Source organism: Ornithorhynchus anatinus, chromosome 13, assembly GCF_004115215.2.
Source record: "Ornithorhynchus anatinus isolate Pmale09 chromosome 13, mOrnAna1.pri.v4, whole genome shotgun sequence".
In the NCBI taxonomy this organism is placed as follows: Eukaryota; Metazoa; Chordata; class Mammalia; order Monotremata; family Ornithorhynchidae; genus Ornithorhynchus; species Ornithorhynchus anatinus.
In genome coordinates this window covers 7,656,020-7,683,902 of record NC_041740.1, presented here as the reverse complement: position 1 = coordinate 7,683,902, position 27,883 = coordinate 7,656,020, and the positions used below count along the sequence as shown (strand labels likewise).

At 44.7% G+C, this 27,883-nt stretch overlaps 1 protein-coding gene across 1 annotated transcript in view; it reads left to right on the top strand.

Moving 5' to 3' along the window:
• The window catches only part of PTPRN2 (protein tyrosine phosphatase receptor type N2), an 815,057-nt gene that overhangs the window by 66,318 nt on the left and 720,856 nt on the right, over positions 1–27,883 (top strand). The window contains exon 2 of the mRNA XM_029077350.2: positions 27,384–27,434. The gene's annotated coding sequence lies outside the window, so the exon portion shown is untranslated. The remainder of the gene's footprint in view (positions 1–27,383; positions 27,435–27,883) is intronic.

Sequence of the window (27,883 nt, the reverse complement as noted above, 5' to 3'; positions counted from 1 at the left end):
GAGGCTACAAGAGGGTCTGGGTGCTCCAGAAAAGATATAGGTGAAAAATGTAAATTCTAAAGATGCAATCAATAGGTTGGGAAAGCAGAACCTATGACTCTATACTGTAAGCTCCCCCTCTAAGCAGTAAGCTCGTTGTAGCAGGGAATGTATCTACCAACTCTGTTATACTGCACCCTTCCAAGTGCTGAGTACTGTACTCTGCACCCAATAAGTGCTCAATAAATACCAGTGATGGTGACAATCATGTCAACCATTCACTGATATGGAATCTAATAAACCTTAGCCAAAATGTGCCAGGAAGGTGCAGGCTTGAAAAGAAATAATGACCACATCCATTCATTACAGGTCCCTCCTATTTTGCTTTGGGATTGTGTTCTGAATAAAAGCAATGGAAGGTAAATAGGTTTAAAAACAAACCCATTTTTACATAGAGAAAGCCTTGTTAAGATAGGCCACTTAGCTTCCTTAGACGTCTGGGATCACTTTGTACACATCCAAATACACATCTCTTGCTGTACTGGCCCTGAAAGCCTTTCATGGGCCATGGAAGCGGAGCTCAGGTTGGCCTGTTTGACGTATTTCAAGCTTCCTCCAGCTGAGGATATGTGACCTGAGGTTAAGCTCCCATAGACCTGGCCACTGTATGCTTCCTCCTGCTGTTGGTCAGTCACTGGAGCTGGGATTGCAAAAATCCAACTGTGGGATGAGCAGAGAAATGTGGGGTTGGAGGGGGTGCAGGTCACGGATGCCTCAGGCTTTGGAGGAATTTTTACCATTTTCATGGCTTAATTAGGACAGAGGAAATAGAACAAAAGCAATTTTTTTCAGGTGGGATTGAATGACAAGGTGATTTCTGAAACCGAGTAAAATATGGTGAATTACATTGTTTAAAGGACATTGGACTGATTCTCCATGACAGAGCTTCACCATGGTCAAGCCCAGCGGGATACTCAGTTTCTGTTTCCTCCTACGTGTTTGAGGCGGCTCCTTTTCTCCTCTCCTCTCCATCGCTCACTGTCCTACCCTTCCCTTATGCCTATCAAGCAGCTTGGTTTCCTTGGGATTTCTATGGCACTTAATTCTTTCTTGGGATCAACTTCTGTTGTTGTTGTGTTGTTTAGTGTTTTCAAAGCCTCCAGTATGGGAGAACTGGATACCCACAGATTGCTCCGAGGGAGGATGTAAGTGTTATGTTATAAAGATATTCACTCATGAGACAGTTGGTGATTCAGGAGCAATTACTTTATAATAGTCTACAGGTGACAAATGAAGATTAAAGCCCACACATCTGCCACAGTATGTAGGTGAGACGATTGGCGGTTTAAATTCCGCAGTAAAAGTTTGACACCTTGTAAACTTTCACTTTGGTTTTAGAAGTTTCAGACCTTCAGGAGCATATTTATCCTTAAAGAGCCTACTGGCTAGTGGAATGGTTTTACCTTTTTTTTTTTGTATTCGTTAAGCACTTACTATGTCCCAGGTACTGTACTAAGTAGTGGGGTAGTTACAAGCTAATCAAGTTTAACACAGTCCATATTTCACAGGGGGCTCCCAGTCTTAATCCCCATTTTGCAGATGAGGTAACTGAGGCACAAAGAAGTTAAGTGAGTTGCCCAAGGAGAATAAGTCAGGAGAGTAAAGTAGCTCCAAGTTAAGTTAGAGCAAGCAGATAGGGACAGAATCAGAGTGGGGAAAGAATGAGGTTGGATCTCTTGGGAGCAGGCACAGAAAGATGAATGGGCATTAGGTGTACTTTGGACTCTGCAGGGCAGGGTTAGAGTGTACACTGGGAAGGTACTGTGTTGATTGGATGTGTTAGGAGAGTTTGAAGTGGGAGAGTTTGAGGTTTCCATTTTAGTCAACTTGTCTTGAAAGTTGGGCTGGGTTTAGGACTTAATCACCAACAAGCATCACTGGTCAAATAGCCTCATGTAAGTCTAAATGCCCTCATCTCTGAGGAGCAGAGGCAGCTGGAGCGTAGGGAGGTGGGGGGGGGGATGGCTATGGAGCTCTTGCTGTTTGAGGGCTTAGGATAGAGAGGGTGGGCAGAGCATTGGCACCAATCCACCTCAATTTTACACTCTAATCAAAGAGGAATTGCAGACTGAAGAAACTTTTGTTCTCCTTAAACAACAACTTTGCAATCCCTGGAACAGTTAATCATGTCCTCATTAGCATTTACATCCCTGAAGCCTGCAGAGAGTGTAAAGGGTCTGTGTTGAGGGAGTGGGAGCGGGGCACAGTGTGTCCTGTCTCCTGTAGGTGTTCACGGGCCTCCAGCTGACCTAGCCCAGATAGAATGGCCGGTGGAATTATGGGACATGACTACGGTAGCCATGTCATCAGTCACCGGCTCCCAGGTGAGTAGAATATTGCATTTTGAAATGGTTGTGTGGTCAGTTCCCAAGACTGTTAGCAAAGATCAGGGAGGATATGTGTCCTAGGATTGTATTCCGGGTTGGTGCTGAACTTGTGTTGTGTGCAGTCTCTAGGGCTCAGCATACCACTTCCCCTTCTTCCCTCTGCCTGCTTCTGTTCTTGCTGGTCGGGTGGCATTTTGTTATTCATCGGGTGACCGTGTTCTTCTCTGTGGCATAGCATATGCTAAATTTCCAAAAGAACTAAGCCTTAACCTCTGGATCATTTCCCAGAAGTAGTACTTTTCTTTTGCGAGCTTCTGGCCTCTGCTTTAGTATTTCTATCCCTCGCCAGCACCCGGTTGTCCATGTACTCCAGCGCTCCTCATTTAGTTTCTTTTCTATTGTCCTTTGGGTCCAAATTGTTTGGCACATTGTATGGGGTCATATTCTTTCTTTGTTCCTTTCTTTCTTTCTTTCTTTTCCCTTTGCCCTTGGCAAGCAGGAGTCTTAACCTGCCAAGTAATATCTTTCAGAAAGTGGCAAATGGCAGTCAGCTTCATGATTCAAAGCAGCCAGAAAACTATCACAAGTAGAGTGTGTAAATTTCCCCCTGTGCAGCCTCCGCAGGGCTGATGTCTCCTCAAAAAAGACAGGAGGAGGGAGACCAAGTTTGTTGCTTTCGCTCTCCTCCCCCGGCCCTGCTCCTCAAGTGTAAAGCCCCTTTTCCAAGACCATCTCCCCATTCCTGGAACTTCTGGATCTTATTTTGGGGAGGCAGCGGGAGCAGCTTGGTATGCTGAGAGCCAAAAGGGGTGTGGGGACCATGCATTAGCCTGCTCACCCCATTAGAAGGTGGCCCTCATGCTATACGATTGCTTGCGGGGGTCTGGATTTAAAGGCTCCGCCACTATTGAAAAGCAGAGTTTCTTTCTCTAAGTCGTTCTAATCCTAGGAAGAGCCTCAAAGAGAAAGCAATTAGAGAGAGACTAAGAGAAAGAGAGTTTGTCCTCCCCATTTAGACACTTTCAGGGTATGAACTCTCTCTTCCCCTCTTCAGAGCCTTAATGAGAGCTCACCTCCTCCAGGAGGCCTTCCCAGACTTAGCCCCCCTTTCCCTCTGCTCTTCCCCCTTCCCCTCCCCTCAGCACTGTGCATATTTGTATATATTATATATTACCCTATTTATTTTGTTAATAATAATTTTGGCATTTGTTGACATTTGTTAAGTGCTTACTATGTGCAGAGCACTGTTCTAAGCGCTGGGGTAGATACAGGGTAATCAGGTTGTCCCACGTGAAGCTCAGTCTTCATCCCCATTTTACAGATGAGGTAACTGAGGCCCAGAGAAGTTAAGTTACTTGCCCACAGTCACACAGCTGACAAGTGGCAGATCCAGGATTTGAACCCATGACCTCTGACTCCCATGCCCGGGCTCTTTCCACTGAGCCACGCTGCTTCTCTAATGAGGTGTATATATCCATGATTCTATTTGTCTTGATGATGTTTTTTTCATTCTGTTTTGCTTTGCTTTATGTCTCCCCTGTTTAGACTGGGAGCCCGTTACTGGTCAGGGATTATTTCTATCTGATGCTGAATTGTAAATTCCAAGCGCTTAGTACAGTGCTCTGCACATAGTAAATGCTCAATCAATACTATTGAATGAATGAACTCCCACGTACTCTTACTGTTAGCGAGACCTTGATTTGGTGGTATTCGCGAAGGCTTGTTGCACAAATGACACTGTAGCCTAGAAGCTCAGGAAGCAGTTGCCAGGGCCATGAAGGTCAAAGCAGATCCTCTGGGGAAAGATGAATTGACACCTCGTGTTTAGTAGAGAAAGCATCTGGGGGACTTAAGGTTATTGGAAGGATGGTTATAGTTCCACTGCAGTCAGGACAAAAACTGCTGCAAGAAGGATGTAGATTGGATTTAGGATTTTCAGGTAGTGAGTTTCTTGGGGAGGTGATGCAGTTCACCCTTTTGGAAGTATTTACAGAAAGTGATAGAGTAGATTCATCTTTATGCTACTGTTGTTAAACTGCTCCCTAACCTTCTTCTAAATAATGCCCCTTCCTTTTAGCCATAATCCTTAGGCTATTTTTAGCCTCTTAGTCGTCTTTGTGCCTCTCCTTCAATGCCCTTTTCATTTCTCTCTGCTCCAACACATTTCTGGTGTGATGTCCAAGTAAAAGTAAGTACTGGGGTAAAAACAACAGAAGGAAATGACACAGTAAATTCTGAGGTGCCCCTAATGAGTTAAAGCTTTGGAAGGATGTGTGTATGATTCTATGAGCTTGCCCTCATTTGAAGCATAACCTTGAAGATTGGTACTATCCCCAGAAAGGTTACATGACCTCCATTCATCTGTGGGCCGTGGCATTAGTGGATGGGTGCAAAGAGTGGAATGGCTACTAAGAAACCAATTGGAAAATTATAAAACAATACAGTTCCAGAGCTGTCTTCCTAGGAAAACCCATTTGTAAAACCATGTTCTACAAAAGTCACTGGTCAGAGAGAATTTAGCATCAGGTACTTGAGGGCTCTGATTCTTTTCACGGTTAAAACTGAATGCTAAACTCTGTCATTTTAAGTGGTTCTGAGATAGTGGCCAGTACACCCTTCCAACCTTCCATAACCATGTGCAGTGACTTAGGTGTTATCCCTGCCTATACTTGCCCCGCGTTGCCCAAGCTACTGGCCAGAACCATCTTGGGGTGGGGAGAAGCTGGCAGTTGCTGGTGATTTTTTTTGCCTGCTGCCCAGCCTCAACCTGGCTGTGCCTTTTGGGTATCCTGGGACTAGCACAGGCTTTGGGGTTCCAGGCTAGAAGAACTTGGGGAACACCATCCCCCCACCACCTGGTATATAGATCTATGGGAATTCATCTATTGCTGTGAATTCTGCTCAAGGTGAGACCATTATTGGGGTATTGACACCATCTCAGTCTCCATGTATAAACCAACTCAGAGAAACTGGAGCATCCAGAAAAGAGTAGCTGTAGTGATTTCACTCAACTGTAAGCTCCATGTATTCCCCCAAGCACTTAGTGCAGTGTTTCTTACACATACTATTTGATTGAAGGAAAGCCCCCCTTTGACTCTGCTCCCCCTCCCCGCCCCACTGAACTTGTGTACATATGTACATAGTTATTATTCTATTTATTTCATTAATGATGTGTATATACCTAGAATTCTATTTATTCATATTGATGCTATTGATGCCTGTTTACTTGTTTTGATGTCTGTTTCCCCACTTCCAGACTGTGAGCCTGTTGTTGGGCAGGAATCGTCTCTATTTGTTGCTGAATTGTACTTTCCAAGTGCTTATTACAGTGCTCTGCACACAGTAAGTGCTCAATAAATACAATTGAATGAATTAAAGGGATAGAAACTAGTTTCTAAAAGAGAAGATTAAAAGAAGGGTGGACAGTATCCCTTAATACAGAGAAGAGAAGATTAAAGGGAGACAAATGTTCTCTCCCAGTAAAGTCAGTGCTGACCAGTTAACTCCATCCCTAGAGAGTGAGAGAGAGAAGCACAAGAGAAAATAACTTTTAATCACATTCAATAGTATTTAATACATGGTGCCTAATATGAGGGTACCACTCATTAGGGGATCTCTTTAGAACCTGGCATGAGGCATTGTGGTCTCAGGGAAAGAGCGGGAGCTAGGACATATGGATTGTAACTTTCAACTTTTCCTGACATGTGTGACCTTGGACAAGCCATGTAACCAATCTGTGCCTCAATCTTCCTATAAAATAGAGGTGAAAGTGCCTACATCTCCTTAACTCACTGGGACTCTATGATATCAAATGAAAATTGGCATGAAATCAATTGTGAAATGAAAGTCCATCATAAGTACAAGATGATCTCTTTTTTTAAGGACCATGAAAGATTCTCTGAGAGTGGCTTCTTAAGGAGGGAGTTATTGGGGTCAGGAGGTCTGAAATGTGCCCAAACTCTCCTCCCCAGAGAGAGAAAAATGGAAGTTTACACAAGGGACAAGACTGTGTGTTTTCATTTTGGAGGAGGAGAATATATTTTAATTTCAGTTTCCCCTAGATTGTAAACTTCTCGTGGGCAGGGACTATATCCACCATCTCAGTTGTATTGTAGTTGAGTTGAGTACTGTGGAATGATATTACAAAATTCCTCTGTTTTGTCTCAGAAAAGCTCATTAAGCAAACTGTTTCCTCATGGCATGTGTCCCACCCAGGATCTGCGATTGGCAGAATAGTAATTACACTGATCATGGAAAGTTGGTTTCATTCTAATGATAAACAAAGTTGGAGAACACAAAAAGAGCAGATGGGTTTAATTGGGGAAGTGGAGCAGCACTGGCATTACATGGAAACAGGAGAATTGAAAAAGAGACTGAGAGAAGACATTTGTGCAAAGATTTCCCCAAATGGTCGGGCATGATGGATTAGAACATTCTCCCCATAGGGCTGGTGTTCAGAAAAAAGTTAAATTGTATTCCCTCGGAATGGATCAGGTTTGGATAGGGTTACCACTGATGTCATATGCTTTATAGTCAGGATAGGCAGGGCAGTTACTGAAGTCCTGTCTTCTGACCCCTTTTTTCCATTTACTCCAGAGTCTTAGCATTCATTTTCCTGGACCCTCAGAATGCTTCTGAGCTGCGGAACTTGGCAACAGAACCTAAATGTGAAACCTAAAAGAGTCCAGCCGTATCTGGCCTGGACAGGGGATGGACCAGCTGGAAACCAGGTGAATGGCCACCCTAAGTTTGGAAGCTTCTGGGATTAAAAGGTTTACCCAGGTCTCAGTTTACCCTGCCTCCCTCCTAGGGCCTCCAGACTTCTCCAGCTCACTTTGACTCACTTGGACTCCCAGGTCAAACTGAATGGCATCACAGCTCTCTTGCCACCTAAAACCCAAGTGGGAGACTTGGCTGCCTGAAAATCACCACCTTGGGTATGGGAAACCTCCCATAGATTGAGCACTTAATACCCAGCACCAGCAAAAATATTGCCTCTTTACTTATTTATAGATTAAATTTTTACTCTTGGAGTGGAAAAGTAATTCAGCTGTCATGGCTAACTAAGTGCTTAGCAGGGGTAACTGCAGATACATAAAACAAGGCAAGTGTACAGCTTGGCAGAGAGAAGATAGAACAAAGAACTCTTTCTCTCCGTCCCCCTCCCTCCCTCTCTCCTCTCCTCTCCTGTCATCCTCTTCTTTCCTTCCCTGTGCTCTGGAAAGGTCAGGTTAAAGTTCTCATGGACTGGGACAGTGATTGTCCACTCCATCCCAGATTCTTTGTCCCTCCTGTCCACCCAGAAGTACATCTGCAGGCTCCCCTCTCACCTTTAATTCCAGAAATGCCACTGAAGTGAGGGATGCTACTGGGGTAGGCTCACCTATTTTGCCATTGGTTACAGCCATGTAGCAAGAGGAGACTGGAGTTCAAAATTGCTCGAGAGGCTTGAAACCTTGGAGGAAGACCTAATCTAAAGAAGGAAACTTAAAAAAGAGGTTTTGCTTCTAGGGGTTGGCAGTGGGGGCTTAGAACATGTGAAGTGCAGGGACCTATACCAACATCCCAAATTCTCAGATGACAGCGGTACTGCACACATTAAAAAATAGCAAGAAAACATGAACCCTTTCAAAATGTCATTGAATAAGTGACATGAGCATGATGAAAGTGAACTCTCTCAGAGAGATGGGTAGGAACACTTTCCGGAAGTAGACAGGGATACTGAGTTATTGTTCTATTTCCTCCAAACCCTCCCTTTTCCTTTTTACCTTAAGTAAAACAGCTGGAGAGTTAAGTCTCTGCTAGGTAATCAGGATAAACCAATCCATTAAATTCAAATAAGGGGAAGGAAATATCAAGCAAATGACTTTATTCAATTTTATTATTTTTGGTGGATTTGGAATGCACGTCATGTTCTGTTGTCATTTGAGTTTTATCTGTTTTTGTGACCTTACATGACTTGACGTAATGTGAAGGGTTGGTTTGGGGGTGGGGGAGGTGGGTGTTGGAGAGATTCATATTCACATAGAACTGCTACATTTGGGAAAAGTTGATTACTTTGAAACCCACATGTGTTTGAGACAGCTGTGATTTTTACATTGTAGGGGCCCATATCTGGATCCAAAATTATCCCCCACAGAGAAGGTAAGTTCCTAGTGAGCAGGGATTGTGCCATTCGAAGCCCGAATGTGCCAGACATATGAGCTGCTCGGATGAGGGCAGCTTCTAAATTGGTTTTCTGATTCTGAGTTGCTTGGGCACAATTCCACTTTTCTACCTGGGAGCTCTCAGCCTCCCCTCTGGTGATGAATGTGCCAGGGAAACCTCACAGACCATGTTATCCTTATATGCTCATGCTCCAAAACATGGCATACTGAAATAATCCATTTCCCAGAAGGTAAAGTGTAAAGCGATCTGCCCTGCCAAGATGTGGGTCGTCCCTAGGCCTCCAGCCCTGCCAGTATTGAATAGACTAATTTTAGCTGGGCTGGTGTTGGAGTAGCTGGAGTATTACTAATTACGGTCCACCTTCCACCCAGTATTGATTTGGGTCGGGACCCAGGGTCAAGGTGGGTATCGTGCAGCTTGAGCAAGCTCCAGTGAGGTCTGACCCCATCCATTAACCTCCCAGAACTACTGACCGGCCAACCCACCGGCTGCCTTTTCTCTAGGAAACTCAGGTTCAGGGGAATTTGGGGAGAAGCATCTGTGAGGGCATTAAATGCCAAACCCCAGGGAAGAATTCTATGAAATCCTCCCGAAGGACAGGAGTTGCGACTCAGTGTGGCCCTCCACCTTCTGAACATGAGAGCTCATTTCCTGAAGCAATCTGCCGCAGTCAGTTAGTCGGTCATATTTATTGAGTGCTTACTACATGCAGAACACTGTACTAAGTGCTTGGGAAAGTACAACATAATAATATAACAGAACCATTCCTGTCCACAACGAGCTTACATCACAGGTTGACTCTGGGTCTCTAACTGTACCTGGGCAAGGAATGGCTTTGTGAACCCAATTTCCATTGTCCTAATGAATCAGAAGGTATGATTTCAAAAAACACAAAAAGTATTGTCTGTGCTAGGTGGAAATCTACTAAACTTCTCTGTCAAATCTCCCTTATTTCTGCTAGGGCAACAGGGCTACCCTCCCTGATTCAAACCTTTGAAATTTCACATGATGGCTGTGAACACTGTGGTGATGAGGTACAGCTGGTCAGAACCAGAGGAAGAATGGGACGGGCAAGCGGGTGACTTTCTCAGACTCCATGCCAAGCAGCCGCTGAGAATATTGCTCTGGGGTGGTGTCGCCACTCTGGCCAGGGGTGACGGTGGGAACCTAAATAACTGGTATCTACCCCGGTGCTTAGTATAGTGCTTGATGCATAGCAAGTGCTTAATACCACAAGAATAACAACTCTGGCCCTGACCACAGCAATTTACAGAGCAGCAGCACCACCAGTTTTCCCTTTCCCTGTGCCTCTTTTTACATCCCCTTATAGAGAAGAGCTGTCTTCTGACTCTGGCCAACCCGCTGAGTGCCCCAGGGACGGGTTTCTGCCATCACTTCCCACCAATCTGGCACAGTCCCTGATCAGTAGTGGTTGGAGTCAGTGGTGGTGCTACTCTTAGACCTGTGATGTTTTATGACATCAGGATTCTACCCTGGCTTCGAGCCAACTAATAACATGGGACATCCTCCTTCACTTGTGTTTCTCTTACCCTGTGTGGCCTTCATTGATCAATCAATGGAATTAAGCGCTTACTATGTGCATGGCACTATACTAAGTAGAAGAGCAAAGTGCCATAGAGGTGGTAGACAGTCTTATCTCTCAAGGAGCTTACGGTCAAACTCTGACCCTGATTCTGGGGGAACTCAGACAGGTGTGCGACGTTTCCCCAGCTCAGAGCTTCTATATACGTAATAACTGGAGAAAGCACTGCCTGCTCAGGGTACAGTCACTAGGCCACTCCCATTCCCTGACAGAAGAAATGCTACCCATTTCGGACTGCCGAGCGATGGAGTCCGGCCTTAGGTCTATAGCACTTTACCCCTTCTGGTGAGCTCTTTCCCGGGAACCTGGAGACTCATTGTTCTGCCTGTCGAAAAGGAACTGGAAGGCGTTCCAGGGTGACAGTGATTGTGTATTCTCTGTGGCTACCGGATCCTGGGGAAAATCAGCTTGCTTGTAACCCGGCTCTCAAAAGGATTATTTTGGGGGGTGTGCAGCTGCGTGCCTGACGGTCCCATTCAAATTGAATCATAGATTTGGATTGCCCATTGTTCCCAGCTCGAAATCCCTTCCTTAGAAGCAGACTCTTTTGGAAGGCAGAGTAGAAATTCTGGATGTCTGTCAGCTGTGGTGTTGACCAGTCCTCTGTGAACCCAGGTCCTGGAGGGATGAAACAGAGATCTCTTGGTGATGGGGGAAGGTGGAGGGGATGCTTTCCTGTGACCCAAAACCTCAGTATGTTTTTGCCCAGGACATGCACGGTGGGCTCTAGTTCAATGCAGTGCCTGCTGAAGTGGATGTGGTAGGGGGGCTCTCCATCTCTTCTGATGTTTGACCTCCTGGAGCTGACCTTATCAAGATGACCTCTGCGTATGTACAGAGTCTCCACCAAACCTCACTCTCAGGCAACGGGGACCATTTCACTTCTTTCCTCCCCCATCATCCTTCCCTCTCCCACTGCCCCTGGAAAAAGGTCTCTAGTAAGCTATGTGGGAATGCTGATTCTTCTTCCATTTCTTTAGGCAGGGAGGTGTATGGTGGTAGCAAAGAGGAGCAGATGGGTGGTCAAGAACTACCCAAACCATGTCAGTTGGAGCTGGAGGGTGCCTGGGATTTCAAGACATGGGTTGGTGGTCTACCCTCTCTTGGGGAGACCATGGCTACTGCCTTCCACCCTGAACTCTGTGGAGCAAGAGTGTTGAACTGTGCCAAGAGGTGAAGGGGGAGACTTGGGGGGCTGATCCATTCCCAGGGCTGAGTGGCCTTTCTTGTTGCCTGCATGAGGGCTTGCTCATGGGGTGACTGATGTCCATCTCCTCTGAGTCCAGAAGCTTCGGGTAGGCTCATCTGAGTCAGTCATATTGTGCTTCTCTTTTCTTTCTCTCTGCTTTTCTCCCTCCCTCCATCTCCAATTCCAAAACCTGAAACAGTCCAAAATAGAGGGCTGTGGGAGTGTCGGAGTGCTGCCAGGGCCCAGCCCCAAACTGGCAGGATTCAGCTCTTTGCTAGTATGCCCCAGCCCCATTCGTTTCAGACCAGGGACTAAGCCCCTCTCCAAAGAGCTCTAGAAGCCAGTACCCAGAAATGGCTGTCTCCTTTGTCCCATTGATACTTTACCCTGTTTAGCTTGTGTAGCCCCTGGGTCACATTGCTATTATAATCATTGCTTTATACTTTCCAACTGTTAGCATAGCACAGTGCACCCAGGCAACACTCCTCTAGCTTAACACCTCATTCCATCTGGGCATCAGGCAGTCAACCGATGGTATTTACTGAGCACTTAAAAGTGTGCTGAGCATTGTACATTCTTGAATTCAGTAGAGTTGGTAGATGTGATCCTTGCTCACAAAAAGTGCCCAGTCTAGTGGAGGAGCTTCCAGTCTAAATGTCCTGTCTTCTCAAAAAGGTGGTATCCAGAGCAGTGACCAACCATTTTTCGGTCTCATTTCAAAGTTTTTGTAAGTACTCTGTCTTTTTTTTAAGACCAGTATCAGCAGAGTTAGCAATATAAATATGAAAAGGGGCTGGTGAGTCTTAAAAGGAAGTGATTTTAAAAGTTTATGTCCAAACCTTGGGCTGTTCAGATTCTCTTTTCCCAAATGTGTTGGTTCATAAAATCTGTGTGTCAACTGGTGTGGTTTAACTAAGATTATCACGAGGAGGATAGGACTGAAAATAAAACAGAGTTGGGGCTGAATAAGGTAGAGTTGCAGCTGGTGTCCTGTGCCTGAGAAACAGATGCAAGTTACAGAAGGGTTTAAAAGACATATGGTGTGACCTGCCCTAAACACCTTACAGGCTGGAATATACAACCCCCGATACTTTTCTTGCTCACATTTGCATTGGGATGATGTCTGTATTTCCTTCATCCTACCCCTTCTCTATTTCAAGGGGGAGAGTGCAACATGTGTGAATTATTTCATTCAGTCCATTGGTCCCGCAGTTCCTGGCAGACTCCCTGATGGTTTCAAAGTCACTGTTTATGTCCTTTCAGCCGAACACTGCTATTCTGAGTAGGATTATAGCAGGATCACTGAGGAAAGGCAGAATGAGTGCCACCACCAGGAGCTAAGAAACGAAATTGCTGGAACCTTGAAGGTGCAACAGTAGAAAGAGCAAATCCACTTCGTGTTTGAAGGTACTGGAACTCATCCAAACAGCTGGCCTCTCCAGTTTCCCCCAAAACTTCACTGTGTGCTTGACATTTTCTGAGATGACTGAGCCATCACCAAGTGATTTTTCTGTAAATGCACTGCAATTGAATTTCTTAGCAAAAAGGCAGCCAATGGACTGAATGCTCGGCGATCCTGTGTGGTCGATGAATTGGGTCGGCTTGACCTCAAAGCGTTAAATGGTTGAAGCACTTCGGGATGTTGAAATTTGAAAACTGTAGTTTTTTGGAGTCTCCATCTTGCAGGTGTTTTTTCCTCCAGAATTTGTAATGGTTTAGCAGTGGAGGGAAGGGGACTGGACCAGCTGGAATTAAAAGATGAAGGCCTGTTCATCCCATGGCAAGTCTTACTATTTCCAGAATTCTTGGCCAGCTTCTGCTCTGAGGAGGGTCGGGAAATGAGTTTGGAGAAAGAAGGACCTGAACGTGGCTGCAGTAGAGAATGTAGAGTAAAGAGGTCTCTCATTCATTTCCTGCCTATCGCAGTGCTGTGCAGGGTAAAGAAGAGGAGCTGTTGGCTTTTGTTCCGGCCTCATCCTTTATCAGGATATTGGGACCGAGAGAGCCAACAGTTGGGAGCAAATCTGCTCCTTTCAGGCTTCCTTCCTCTCAGACGTTTATTCAGAAGCGTGGGTGTTTTGGAGAGTACAAAATTTCACCCTCGCCTTCCATGGGGGTGGGAGTAAGGATTCCTCCTCACAAGAGGCAAGCTGTTTTTGCATATGAATCTGGGCCAATTAACCATATTCTGGAGGAAGACAAAATGTGTCAGGTATTTAGCAGTAAAGACAGTTTTCTGAGTGTCCAACATTCAGAAGCTGTGAAACATTGCTACCGGCTCCTCCTGCTCTCCCTGTTCCCAAAGGAAAGAGTCTAGGAGGACTGCTGGGGTGATGTGGAGGAGTGGAGGGAAAGAGGAGTACAACTATACAAACCCTAGCTTCATAGGATAGATCTTGTCAGACACAAAAATCGTATTTGGTTTTTCAAGGCCTCCGGAAAAGGGGATTCCTTCAGTACAGATGCTTCATTCTCCCATGGATAGAGATGCTTAAACCTATGAAATTTCTAATTTTGAAAATGTCGGTCTAGCTTAGAAATCTGCCTACTGGTATGCAAGACAAAGGGCCAAAGACATAACTACAATCAAATCTAAGGGGGAAGGAAGCAAGAACCAATCTCTTGTAATGCTGATATGTGGCTACTGTTTTCCCTTGTAGCTACTGAATGGACTCATGACAAGCCTATGGATTTTGATGGGCACACAGTGTAGAATAATGAATTTGCACCATTCTGCAGAAGTCCACCTGAACTTAGAGGGTTTCTCCTGGAGGCTGTCCTGATCCCTTTCATTCCCTCCCTGCTAGCTCCAGAGTCCTTGGGGTTCAATCAGTCAATTCACTGAGTACCTACTATGTTCAGAATGCTGTCTGAAACACCTGGGAGAGCTCAATACGGAGACATGATCCCTGACCACCAGGAGCATATAGTCTAGCGGAGGAGACAGATTAATAAAATAAAGGTTGGGGAAGCAACAGAATGTAAGGATATGTACATGCGGGGCCGGAGGCAGGTTGGGGGTGAGTATCATAGTGCTTGGGTTCCCTTTATGGGTTCCTGTAAATGAAGACACCACTTCTGGGTGTCAGGAGCCGAGGTAGAAAGAGGCTGGGTGCTGAAAATAAAAATGCCAGACATAAAGGTGATTAAAAAAAATTATTATTATGATTCACACATAATGGAAAGGATATAGACCAGCTTAAAGCTGGACAGTCCAATATGCAACTAGACAAACAGCCACCCTGACTGTTGACTAGGATTAACTGGTTTCAACTAAATCTGTAAACCAAATGAATTGCTGCAGCTTCCCTACCAGATGTCTCCTATATTTGTTGGGACCCATTTTCTAACTTGCAGCCAGATAAAATCAGAACTAACCATTTGGATACTTTTTTTCTTCTAGCAAGGGGAGTTTCTTAAATTAGAAAGTTGGTCTCTTGTTTAAATAAAAAAAAATCGGGAGAGCAGGTGGCTGAATCATATTCCCCTTGTTGCATATCCCAAGAGGTCTCTGAACACTATGGTCTGTCATGCTGAGGTAGTTCAGGAGGCGCCATACCACTTCTCGAAATCACGTGGTTTAGTGCAGAAAGTTCACTCAGGTTCTGGAAAGTGGGGTGAAGCAGTGAACTGGTCTTGCTCTCTTAGGCCAAAGCATCTGCCCCCAAGACACCAGACATCAGTGGGACTGTAAAGAGAACGAACATTCAGGAGGAGGGAGGTGGTGTGGAAAATCCCTCAGATTGTGGGTCCCATTCTTTTAATCTTTTTTAATAGACTCAATGAATGATACTGAGGTGGTCATCATGGGATTCCAGTATTTGGGAAGATTGGCAGAAGAGGACATTTCTTCTCCGCCATTGGAAGGACTCATTATCTAGGGGTGTTAGAATGTGAGCCCAGGCTAACCAGTCAGTCAATCGATGGTATTTATTGAGCACGTACTGTGTGCAAAGCCATGTACTAAACAGTTGTTTTGTAAAACTGCAGGGGAAATTAGTAAGTGCTTGCAAACTCTTGACCTAAGGATTCAGTCAGGGAGCTAATGCAAGGATTTATTAGAGCCTAGTGGGTTCTTGGGAGGGAGCTCCTGGGTGAATTTGTTACGTTTCACTGGGGATGCACCAAGAAGATGCTCTTGCTCTTTGCCCGGTGACAGGGAGTGGTAAGGAGAGTTGGCAGAGTTTGGTGTGGTGAGTTGAAGGGGGAGTTGGAGACACATTTGGTGAGCAGCTGAGGCATTTCAGCCTCTGGAGTCAGGTTTTGACCTGACTGCAGGTCTGTTTTAAAAGAGTACCATTATTGATAGGCAAATAGCTGCAATTCTGTGGAGTCTCTTGCAAAGAGCTCGGGGTTCTAGTCATAGTTTTGCCTCTGACCTGCTGGGTGACCTTGGGTAAGTCACTTCACCTCCTCTATGTCCATCTTCACATTTATATACTAGGGACCAAGTACCCACTTTCCCAACTTCGTAATCTGTGAGCCTAGTGTGGAGTGAGGACTGTTCAATCTGATGATCCTGGGTACCTTCCCTAAGGTTGTGCATGGTGTTTGACACACAGTAAGTGCTTAATAAATAACGTACTACTAAAAATAACTCTAGCTGGCCAAATAAATTAAAACAACTACTGTAGGTGAGAGTGACGGAATCTGATGGGTGTCTACTGAAATGTAGGATGTGAACGCTCCTTTTTTGATGGAAGGTCCACAGTAAACTAGGTGCAATGTGTTGCCTACCCTCTAGACTCCTGCTGCTGACTTCTACTGCTGTTTGCTTTACTCCTTACATTATTAGCCTTCTGATTCGTAAGCCTGGTATGTGTAATCTTTCTTTTAAGAAGAGAAGTCGTGACATCCCTAACGCCAAGAGTAAACAAATTCTTCTGTGCTCTTGTAATTAAAAACCCTAAGAATGCTGGAAAAGAAAATGGAATTGACAAAAGTATAAAGCAAATTACCGAACTGTTAAGCGTTCGTCCAGATTAAATGGAAGCTGTGTTAATGTGTTTTTTTCCCCCCAACTCTGCGGACTTCACAGTCTTTGCTAAGGAAGAGATCGAATTGTTAAAAAAAAAAAGTCTTTCATCTTTAATGATGCTTATCATTTTCTAAATCTTGTTTGGCGCTAACAGTGTTTTGTCACTTGTAGATTTTGTCTCAGGGTAGGAAAACAGGCCAATCCTTTTTCCATAATTTTCAAATTGTTTTCCACTGCAGCCCCAATAATGGCAAGGGCCTCTATGGCTGGCAGTTGGTCTAGGAGGGTTCCTAGTTAACATTTTCTCTCAGTTCCCCAGATGCTCGGGAGGGACTTCAAAAACCTCACCCAATGCTTAAACTTGCAGAGCCGGCAATCCTTTTGAAGGCCACTGGATCCTTGCTTCCAGGCCTGAAAATGACTCCGAGATCGAGGAGATGCTTGTTCTTTCTTTAAAGTCATCCTGGGTCAGAGATTCCACGGTAGCTCACTTAGTGTTTTATCCCTTTATTCAGAGATTCTGTGGGTGCCGCCCTCTGAGAAACCAAAGGGCCAGTGTTGTAGAGCTGTGCAAGTGGATGGCTTAGATTGGGGGCATGCAAACACTCAACAAAGCTCTTCTAATTGCAGTTGTCAAGATGCTTTGGGCTGTTGCAGATGGGAGGGCAAGGAAAGTGGGGTTTACCAGGGTAGGCCTACAGTGCGTCCACCTATGTGGCATCTTTGGTCTTGTCCAACAGCCAATTTCAGGAGCACAGGGCATTCCATAATTGCAACCTGGCTCTGAGTCTCATGTTGGTCAGTAACACAGGTTAAAGATAAGCCTCGACTTGTTTGGCGACAACATCAATCGATTGGTATCTATTGAGAGTTCACTATGTGCAGAGTCTCTCCACTTGCAAGATTTTTCTAGATCGTGACCGATGGCAGGGGGTTCTCCTTTTGGGCCTCTGGGGCAGTGTGAAGCAGGGGAGCAGAATGGGACTGTGTACGTTTGAATTTCATTTTGGACATAGTCGATCAGCTCCTCAGGCATACTCTAATGGCAGTAACAGTAGTAATCGTATGTGTCGAGGGTCTTCTGAATGCAATACGCTGAACTAAGGATTTGGAAAAGTACAGCACATTGATACTGTTTCCTTTTAACCTTTCCTTTGGGTCCTATGTTTCCAATCCCCACATATTGTTTTTGCTGTGTGTCTGCTGCTTGCGACATGGGAGACACAGCTCTTGGGGTGCCTAGGAGCTCTTTCTATAGTGAAAGCAGAAACTCAGAGAAAAGGGCTATCAGGCATTCTGTTCCCCATGTCTCATGACTATCAATCCCATGCCTCTTCCATAGCAAAAGTGAAACTGGGAAAGGGAGGAAGGGGAGACGGTTCAGTTGCTGAGTTAAGCTTGCAGCCATTTCTTCAAGACTGGAGCCAACCTCTGTCCCTAGCCCTGCAGGGATCGGGAGGGGAGAGGAGCAGGCCTGGGTGGTGTGGAGTTAGGGTTGGGGGGCTCTCTACAGGAGAGGAGAAGTGAATCCTCTGGGAAATATGGGACAACTACCCTGAACCCCTACCGCCTGACCTGCCTGGGCTGGGAGGCAGTCTCATCCGACCTCCCACTACTCCCGTGTCTCCTCTCATTTAGCCGTGATGAAAATGAACCTTAGGACATTTGAGAAAGGGAATAGTTGCTTTGAAAAGACAGTTAAGCTTTGAGGATTTCACCAAATGGCAGGATCACTGTTCATAAAGTCACATTGGCTTCTTGGTACCAAAGAGGTCCTCCCCAGACAAGACCTAACTCATCTGTATCAACAAAAACCTTAGTCGGAGGGAGAGGAGACCTACTGTTGCACAGTGGAGGATTGAGGTGAATCTCATTTTTGGGATCACCGTAATTATATCAATTGCTGTTTTTGCTGGTTTTAAGTATTCTAATTAGGAGTATATTTCATTGTACCTTTTCCCGGAGGCTATTAGCTAATGAGCTGAAAAAAAAAATCAGAGAAATAAGTAAAAACAAACAAAAATGTGCTTTATTAAAATGTCCTTTTGCTTTTGACTCCTCTTCGAAACAATTACCCAGTTGTCAAATGAGAGGAGATGTGATTCCATGGGTTCTTATCCTTGGGACTCTGGATGTATCTATCCTTGTGAATTATCTGGATATTTGAGGCTTAGAAACCCTTTAGCCTGAATTATCTAGGTATAGTACATCTGGATAGGATGAAGAGTTATTGACATGAAAGTTGGCCCATTCCCTTTCTCTGCTTTGGCAGTCACTGCAGAATTAGATTCGACCATACTGTGTATGTTTGAACCCCATCTCCTGTTTTCCTACTAGTTCCCAAATCCAGTGCTGAAGATCAGCCCCTTCTTTCATTTAGAGAAAACCCCCATCCAGAGATGTATAGGGTTGTTTACCAGAAGGTGGGACCACCTGAGGTTTCTCTTTGCCAGGAGTGTGTTTTGTGTCCTTGACTGCCCCTGCCTTTCCTAGGGGTAGAGGTGAAGGGAGAAGAATCATTTCCATGAAAGGGAAAAGTGGGAAGAAAGAACTGGAATATAGAAACTTCCATTGGATTGGAGACTCCTTGAGAGTAGGGAGCATATATTCCACTTGCAAGCATTCAGTAGAATGCTTATTTTGTTATTCTCTTGCAAGCTTTCAGTAGAATGCCTTTCACTCAGGTGTTCAATCAATGCCAAAGAATTAACTTCTCCATTTGAAACCAGAAATTATCCTGAAAGGAGAACTGTGGGCAAAGAAGTGGGAATGAGGATCTGCTCCAGGTGAGTGAGCTCTCCCACACCTTCCAACCAGTGGCATTTATTGAGTACCCATGTGTAGAGCTTTGCACTAAGCAGTTCAGAGAACACAACAGAAATAAGGTGCAGTTCCTGCTCTCGAGGAGTTTACGATCTAATGGAGACAGGCAGATAGAAATAGTGGGAGTAAGAGGAAAAACAGTGTCAACTAATAATAGCTGGAGAAGGAAAAGAGGAACAAGTGGATAAACAAGTGGAGTAGGTGAATTGATATCTAATGTACTTGCTAACCGGGGTTCTATGTACCTTCTGCAGCTTTCCATTTTGACCTCGCCGAGGAAGGATCCACTCATGAAACTGTCACTTTCCCAGGGCCGTTGAATGATCTGGCCCGGGCAGAGTAACACCATTTCATGAGCTAGCAGTGCTGTGGGAGCCGTCTGGCTCTTTCCAGATAGCGGGAGAGCTGGCCTGTTTTGCCTCTTAGTGTGTACAGGGAAGCCTAATGCTTGACAGGATCAAAAGGTGCAAGGGCCAAAATGTGCCTCCCGCTGTTTGCTTGGGTAAGGAATGCCGGGGATTGTTGCCCGTCAGCTGCCCACTTGCACCATCTGCAATGCAGAGGTCAGTGTTCAGCGCATCCGAGTAGTTGTTTACTGAAAGTGGACTTTGGCGTATGGAGATAATAATACTTACGGTATTTATTAAGTGCTTACTGTGTGCCAGGCCCTGTTTGTCTAGTTACATGGCTGAAGTGGGTGGGGAAGAGAGGCTCTGGGGGTGGCTCTGAGCACCGTATTCCCAAGTCATATGAGTGTTTCCGGGAGTGGAGGCGGGGGGAGGGGGGAGCGGTCAAGATTCAATCACCCACCCCAACCCTGTGTGGCATGTAAAACTGCCATCGTCTGCAGCTCCTCCTCGCTAGATAGGAATAAACAGCAGAATTGAATGCCTTAAACAGGAGGCTCGGTTCGAAAGGCAGATCAACCCATCCTACGAGAAAACAGAAAGAATGGCTCTCCTCGACTCATCTTTCCCCGAGAAACTGAATTTCTGATAAGGCGATCGAAACTACAGAGCAGCAGCATTTAAACTGCTCTGTATGGATGCACACGTGTGATGGGGATAGAAATCTGTCACTTTTTCGAGGAGTGTTGATTTAATAAAACAAGGCAAGATGAGCAGCAGAAAGTCCAGAAGCGAACCAGGGACATTAAAGCGATTGACGTCATCTGGGGACCCTGGGCCGGCCTGCTGTCTGCTGCTCGACCTCTTTGGGATGGCAATTAGAATTCCCTCCTTCGGCTCCAAGATGGATTAGTTCCGACTCTTGCCTGCGCACGGTTCTCCTGGTGGATGGGAAACTACAGATGGACAAGCAATTGAGTGGACTGGCCCAGAAGCAACCCACGCTCCTCCTTTTAGTGTCGCCAGCTGGGACGCTTATTCGGCACTCCGGTCTGATGACGGATTAAAGGGACACGGTCGGGGAAAATGCCTCATTTGGTCATACTGAAATGTCGGCTCCCCTCACCAAAGGTGTGCCCAAAGGATTAAAGGGGAGCATCCTTATATCTCCCACTCCCTTTCTATCGACTCTGAAATTGCAGTTAAAGACTGTGGTCAGAAATCTCAGACTATGGAAAATAAGATGTTCTGTCCTCCAAATTACATGCTTCCCAAGATAAAAGTTTCTGGTATGGGCTCTATTGGAAGGTCAATTTTCCAGGGTATTTTCTTTCCCCACCAAGAACAGTATGCCAAGTGGTTGGGCTTGGTTCAATAGGCTAGGCCTACCCAGATGCAAATCTCCTTCTCGGCTCCAATCCGTGGGCCCTTAGGGGAAGCAGTGTGGCTCAGTAGAAAGAGCCCAGGCTCCGGAGTCAGAGGTCATGGGTTCGAATCCTGGCTCTGCCACTTCTCAGCTGTGTGACTGTGGGCCAGTGACTTAACTTCTCTGGGCCTCAGTTCCCTCATCTGTAAAATGGGGATTAACCGTGAGCCTCACATGGAACAACCTGATTACCCTGTATCTACCCCAGTGCTTAGAACATTGCTCTGCACATAGTAAGCGCTTAACAAATACCAACATTATTATTATTATTAGACAGCAGCTGATTACTCTCCCTACATTCAAAGGCTTATGGAAGGCACACCTCCTCCAAGATGTCTTCCCAAGGCCTCATTTCTTCCTCTCCCACTCCCTTCTGTGTCGCCCTGATTCGCTCCCTTTATTCACCCCTCCCTCAGACCCATAAGCCCTTCTGGACATATTTGTAATTTATTTATATTAATGTCTGTCTCTCCTTCTACACTGTAAGCTCACTCTGGGCGGGGAACATGTCTACCGACTCTGTTACATTGCGATATCGTTCTCTCCCAAGTGCTTAGTGTAGTGCTCTGCACACAGTAAGTGCTCAATAAATATGACTGATTAAGTCTTCTGTAGTCCCACCTAGGTATGATGCATCTTTTAAGACCTATGTATGGACACCAAGACAGGTGGTGGGTCACACTGAAGGGTTAAATGGAACTGTGGGCTTTTTTCATCTCGAATTGAATTTATTCCTTTTCTGCCTGGCAGGATTTCATGGCTGCACCAGACCTGAACCAGTTTAAACAGGACATTTAGCATCTCTGACCTTAGCATTTTGTAATGATCAGGAAGAGGAAGACAGAATGATTTGGGGCAAATTGCCATTATGTTAAGCATTCACAGTGCACTTTATATTGACAGAATACTTTGCCATCATTAATTGACTCATCGCCCCCACTTTCCAGGAAACTGAAAAACCAAAAGTTGAAGTGAATCGCAGGAAGCCACATAGGCCATTTAATCCATACGAAGGAGCCAGAATTATAAAATTCAGGGTTACTTAGCCAGTCATTTATTCAGTCGTATTTATTGAGCGTTTACTGAGTGCAGAGCACCATACTAAGCACTTGGGAGTATACTAGAACAATAAACACACATATTCGCTGCCCACAAGTCCTGGTCGTCTTTCTAAATCCACTGATGTTTCTGTCTCCAGCTGAAGAGCATCTTAGGGCTGGAAAGGAACAGGCACTGCATGCTTTAAAGGCATCTGAAAGGCCAAGGAGTTGGGAAGCTTCTTGTGGGGAGGGAACATGTCTACTAGCTCTGCTGTATTATTTCAAGTGCTTAGTACAGTGCTCTACACACAGTAAATACAATTGATCAATTGATTGAAGAAAGGAACGTAAACTAGAAGAGGGCCATGGAGACCCGTCTTGGTACCAGGAAAATCTGGCTAACTAAATTATTAGGGGCTTTTCAGCATCTCATTAGTAATTCCTTGAAGCACATACCACTCTCCGATCCAAACTGGCTTAAAGTGGAAAATGTTTTTATGGGGTGGGGCTAAGGCTGTAATTGAATGTGTAAAAGCCAACACAGTGTCTTGTATTTGGAAACCTCTATGGAACCCATACAAGGACTTTTTCTAGGTGTCCTTGCCTTACACTCTCTTGAATACTGCCTGGATTTTCCTGACACAATTTTGAAAGTGTGCAGTTGCCACAGCTTGATACACTTGCCAAGTCATGTTTGTCAAACTCAACAGGTCTTTTTGTTCATTGGAAGCGCTTCTGAGTTATTGTGGTTGTTTATGATGGGGAAGAGAATGGATGACAGTCACTTCCTCTCTTTCTTGAACCTGTGAGATTGCAACTGAATTGCTCGTCTCTCTCCTAAGAGAGGGAATGGCGAAACAGTAATCAGCCTCAGAGTTCAAACTGCTTCTGAAGACAATAGCCCGCCCTATTTCTGCTGCTTTTCTTGAGGCTTATTTTAATTTTTTTCACGGTATTTAAGTGCTGGGCCAGGCATTGTTGTAATCACTGGGATGGATACAAGCTAATCAGGTTGGACACGGTCCATGTCCCCCATGGGGTTCATAGTCTTAATCCCCATTTTCCAAATGAGGGAACTAGGAAGCTCAGGGCCTTGCCCAGGTCACACAGCAGACAAGTGGTGGAGCTGGGAATAGAACCCAGGACCTTCTGACTCCCAGACCTGTGCTTCTCAAAAGGTTTAACTATTTGAATGGAAGAAATGGAATTCTTCATTGGAAAATCAACTTTATTTCTCCTTGCTAGGGGGACACCCTTAGTTAGATCAGACCCTTGACTTTTGGACGGGGTACTGGCTCTTTTAGACTGGAGTCCCCCATTTAGTTAATGATCTTAAAACTCCCCAGGGCTGGGCTTCCCCAACACTTAAGAGTGGTACTTTGTGAATGAGAGTAGTGGCAGCTGAATGCTGGGTGGGATGCTCATAGATCAAACTCATAGATTGTAAGAACTCGGTTGAACTGAACATAATAATAATGTTGGTATTTGTTAAGCGCTTACTATGTGCAGAGCACTGTACTAAGCACTGGGGTAGATACAGGGTAATCAGGTTGTCCCATGTGAGGCTCAGAGTCTTCATCCCCATTTCACAGATGAGGGGACTGAGGCCCAGAGAAGTTAAGTGACTGGCCCACAGTCACACAGCTGAGAAGTGGCAGAGCTGGGATTCGAACCCATGACCTCTGACTCTCAAGCCCGGGCTCTTTCCACTGAGCCACGCTGCTTCTCTATACACAGAGATGTTTTGAAGTATATGATGATAGAGCCCAGCCCCAATTCCGACTCTCTTCGTACCTGGCTCTGAAGTTCACAATTCCTCTCAACAGTTAATGGAGCAGTCTCTTGTTTCTTCCCCTCTTGCTTGGCTATCTAATTTCTGAATGTTTTTTTCCTGAGATGATTTCTGGGATTCATTAAGCATTCCACCCCTTCCTTATTGCCCCTCTATAGAGTCCCCTCATCCAATTCATTTTCCCTTCTTCCTGATCGTGCCATCCCCTCAGCACTGTTATGTATATGCCTGATGCTTTTTGGTTATTGATTGATTTATCCACCTGTGTAGGTTGGGAGGCAATGTAGATTAGGAGATGAGTAATAGATCCTAAACGTTGAGAGACCTGGATTCTAGTTCTGGCTCTGCCACTGGCCTGATGTGTAACCTTAGGCAAGTCCTATCATTTTTCAGTTTCCTCAGCTGTAAAATGGCAATACCTCCTGCCTCTTCTTTTCAGAGAGACGGCATGAGAACCGAATTCAGTAATTGTGAAACTCTTGGAAAAATGAAAACACTAACAAATTTTAGGCACTGTTAAATTGGCTCTCACTGTCTTAGCATATACTTGTCCATTAGATTTTTTCCCATTAGACTGTAAAATGTTTGAAGATAGAGATCCTTAATATACTCCTCAAGTGCCTAACACAGTAGAAGTTGATTAAATAACTTCTGGGGAAGTTATTAAATAACGCTGGGGAAGCAGCGTGGCTGGGGAAGCAGCATGGCTCAATGGAAAGACCCCGGGCTTGCTTGGGAGTCAGAGGTCATGGGTTCGAATCCTGGATCTGCCACTTGTCAGCTGTGTGACTGTGGGCAAGTCACTTCACTTCTCTGGGCCTCAGTTACTTCATCTGTAAAATGGGGATTAAGACTGTGAGCCTCACGTGGGACAACCTGATGACCCTGTATCTCCCCCAGCACTTAGAACAGTGCTCTGCACATAGTAAGTGCTTAACAAATGCCACCATTATTATTAATACCATTGATAATAATGATAAGAATGCAGGATGGCTGCTTAGTTTATTTTGGTTGTACTGAACTGCAGAACATGTCCCAGGTGTAGAGTAAGGGCTCATAAGAAAAGGTTCCTGGACTAACTTGTGACAATAGTAAGTAGTAATATTTACTGAGCATCCAGAGGGTATAGTGGAATGTAGTAGACACTTGGGAAGTACAGAATAGAAAGTGACATGTTCCCTGCCCATAGAGAGACTTCACTCTGACAGGCCCAATGAACCTTTGGGTGAGGGAGTGGGAAAAGTAGAGGAGCTATTCAGATGGACAAAACAAACCATCTAAAAATCAAGCCAATTTTGTGAGACAGCTTGGACCTGGATTCTGAAATGGGTGGAAGGTCAGAGGAAGTCTGTGAGTTGGAGTTGGGAGCCTTCTGGCCCTGTAGTGGCCAAAGGCAAAACGGAACACAATTTAGATTGATGTATCCCTTTCCTGGCATACCCACAGCTTCAGAAGGTCCAACTGCTATCATAGATATGAGAGGGTGGAAGATGAGGAGAGAGGAAGATGGTGTGTGTGGGGGGGGGTTCTTAATTTTTTTTTTAACTTGGTAAGCTTAGTTTTCCTGAAGGTGGGAAGAGGCACATCTTCAGTGGAAAGGGCTGAGCTCTTTGTAAGATGTTTTTCTTCACCCTGGGGATGTCAACAGGGAGAAAGGAAGATCCACGAAACCAGGCCTAATACCCCTTGAAAATTTTGGATGCCCATGGCCAAGCGATTGGGGGGGGAAAAGAAGGTCCGATTTAGATCAACAACAAGACACCGGTTCTGACATCCGGTCATGTTGCAAACTTCTTCTCTTCATTAAAGTTTAGTCTCTCATTAGGGAGATCATTTGGCAGCCCAATATCTATGGATTTTTTTTTTCCCCTTCTAACTCAGGATTACATTATGGGGGCAAACTAAGGAGGCTAAAGACTTTTCCCTTTAATTGTCAGTTAGCATATGAAACAGCACTCAGTGCTTTTTCAGTTATTTAATTAAAATGCATCTCATCTGGCTATAGAGATTTCTCGACCCTCTGTCTCTCAGCACTTCATGAGCTGAAATTAGGATGCTTGGAGGAAGACTTCAGCTGCCACTTTTGCGAGAAAGTATTTTCAATCATTTGGCCCATTCATTTTGGGGAAGCTCTCACACCCTCTAATGTTGCCAAGGGAAGGAGAGACATTATTGTTTTGGAAAATGAGATGTGTCTAAGGGCTTGGAATGTACGGGTTGAGCAAAATGTCTGGTAGATAAAATTTTTTGCCTTGCTGCTGGTGATTTATAGTCCAAATCACTATTAGTAGGTGGCTGATATTTAAAATGAAATATAGTCCTGCTTAATGTTCGAGCAAATAACAACAAAAATAAATTAGCAGTCAAATTAGCATATTGACTGGCTGGGTGAAATATGCATAACATTTGCAATTCTGGTAATAAATAACTTGAAATATTGCCTTTATTTCATTTCTCAAGGAGCATTAGAGGGCTTCCCGGCTTGGTTGTCAGAGCAGGACAACCTGGGCAAACATGAGCTCTCTGAGACTGCTATTCAAAGTTTTGGTTTCCAAGGTCATTCACAATTCACTGTCTTTTTCTCCCTCCTCCCCCATTTTAATCAGCATTTAATTGTCAGCTTTGATTAAAGGTAAGAAAGAAGGAGTTTAATGACTCTTTCACGGGGACTTGCCTTGTGGATGTTCTACCTAGCTACCAATAGGATGATTGTTGTGTGAAAATTGCCCAAGCATGCTTGGTGTTTCTGTGTGCCCCTTGTAGGCTTGTATGATCTCCTTCTGGGCCGGGATTATGACTCCCAACTCTATTGTATTGTACTTTCCCGAGTTTTTAGGAGATTACTCTGCACACGGTAAGTGCTCAATAAATATCATTGTCTAAATTTTCCATGACTCATTCTAGACTACTTTCCGTGTACCTTCTTGCCTCCTGTCTGCTCATCATTTTAGTGTCTCTCTCCCGTACAAAATTTTCAACTCCTTGAAGGTGGAAGTCATGTCTACTTATTCTACTCTCCCCAAAAACTTGGTCCAATGCTGGGCACCTAAGTGTTCAGTAAATACTACTGATGGATCAATCGAAAGAATAAGATATCAGTTCTGCTATGTGTGTTTCCCTAGGCATTTTGAGTAGAATATGATGGAAGAATTAGGGAGTGTTGAATCTGCAAGGTGGTACATGTAGATTTGATGGATTAAGGAATGGTGTGCGCATGTCCCTGGTATCTCTGAACCACTTACTCCCTGATCCCTTTAGACTGTAAGCTCACTGTGGGCAGGGAATGTTTATTGTGCTCTACTTTCCCAAGCACATAGAACAATGCTCCGCATACAGTAAGCTCGCAATAGATACGATTGAATGAATCCATGAATTCCCATGGGATCAATAGTTTGCTAGAACACAATTTTTCCCATAAAATGAGGTTCTTCCAAAACGCAACTAGCCGCAAAAGACCTGACTCAGTCAGTCGCATTTATCGAGCATTTACTGTGTGTAAGGCAATGTTCTATGTGCTTATATTATGAAGCGTCAGCCTGACGTCTTCTTCTAGTCTAGAAATAAAATTCCAAACAGTCTCTCTTTATGCTGATTTCTTTGTACTAATTGGCCTCCTTTTTCCCTCCCTCTCTCCTTTCCTTCTCCCCTCAGGCTGTCTATTTGAGGATGACCTTTGCAAGCCATTTGAGATCTGCGTGAACGGTAAGTGGGAAGATTGGCCCTGGCCAGCTGATGGTCCTCTGAGCAGTTATATTCCTTGCCAAAGGAACGCCGAGAGAGCCGGCTCTGAATAAGATCACTGTAAACAGCTATTTGGGTTAAGTGTCCTTCTGTTGAATAGGGCTGAAGAAAGCAGAATAGTGGAAAACTCTCTGACTAATTAAAGGGAAGTTGAAATGGAAAATCAATGGAAATGGAAATGTCCTTGTTTAATACTGTTGAGGTGCACTATCCTCTGACTTTTAGGTTACTTTTTATAGGCTATTGTTATAATGGGCGATAATTTCTCTCTTCCCAAAGATGGTTATGTGAATGGAATGCATCTTCTCTCTGGGGATCATTATACAGTTTATTGGTTTTTTTTGTTTTTTGTTTTTTTTTTTACCAAATGTTGCCCATTGGTTCTACAATTCTGCTTCTGGTGAAGCAGT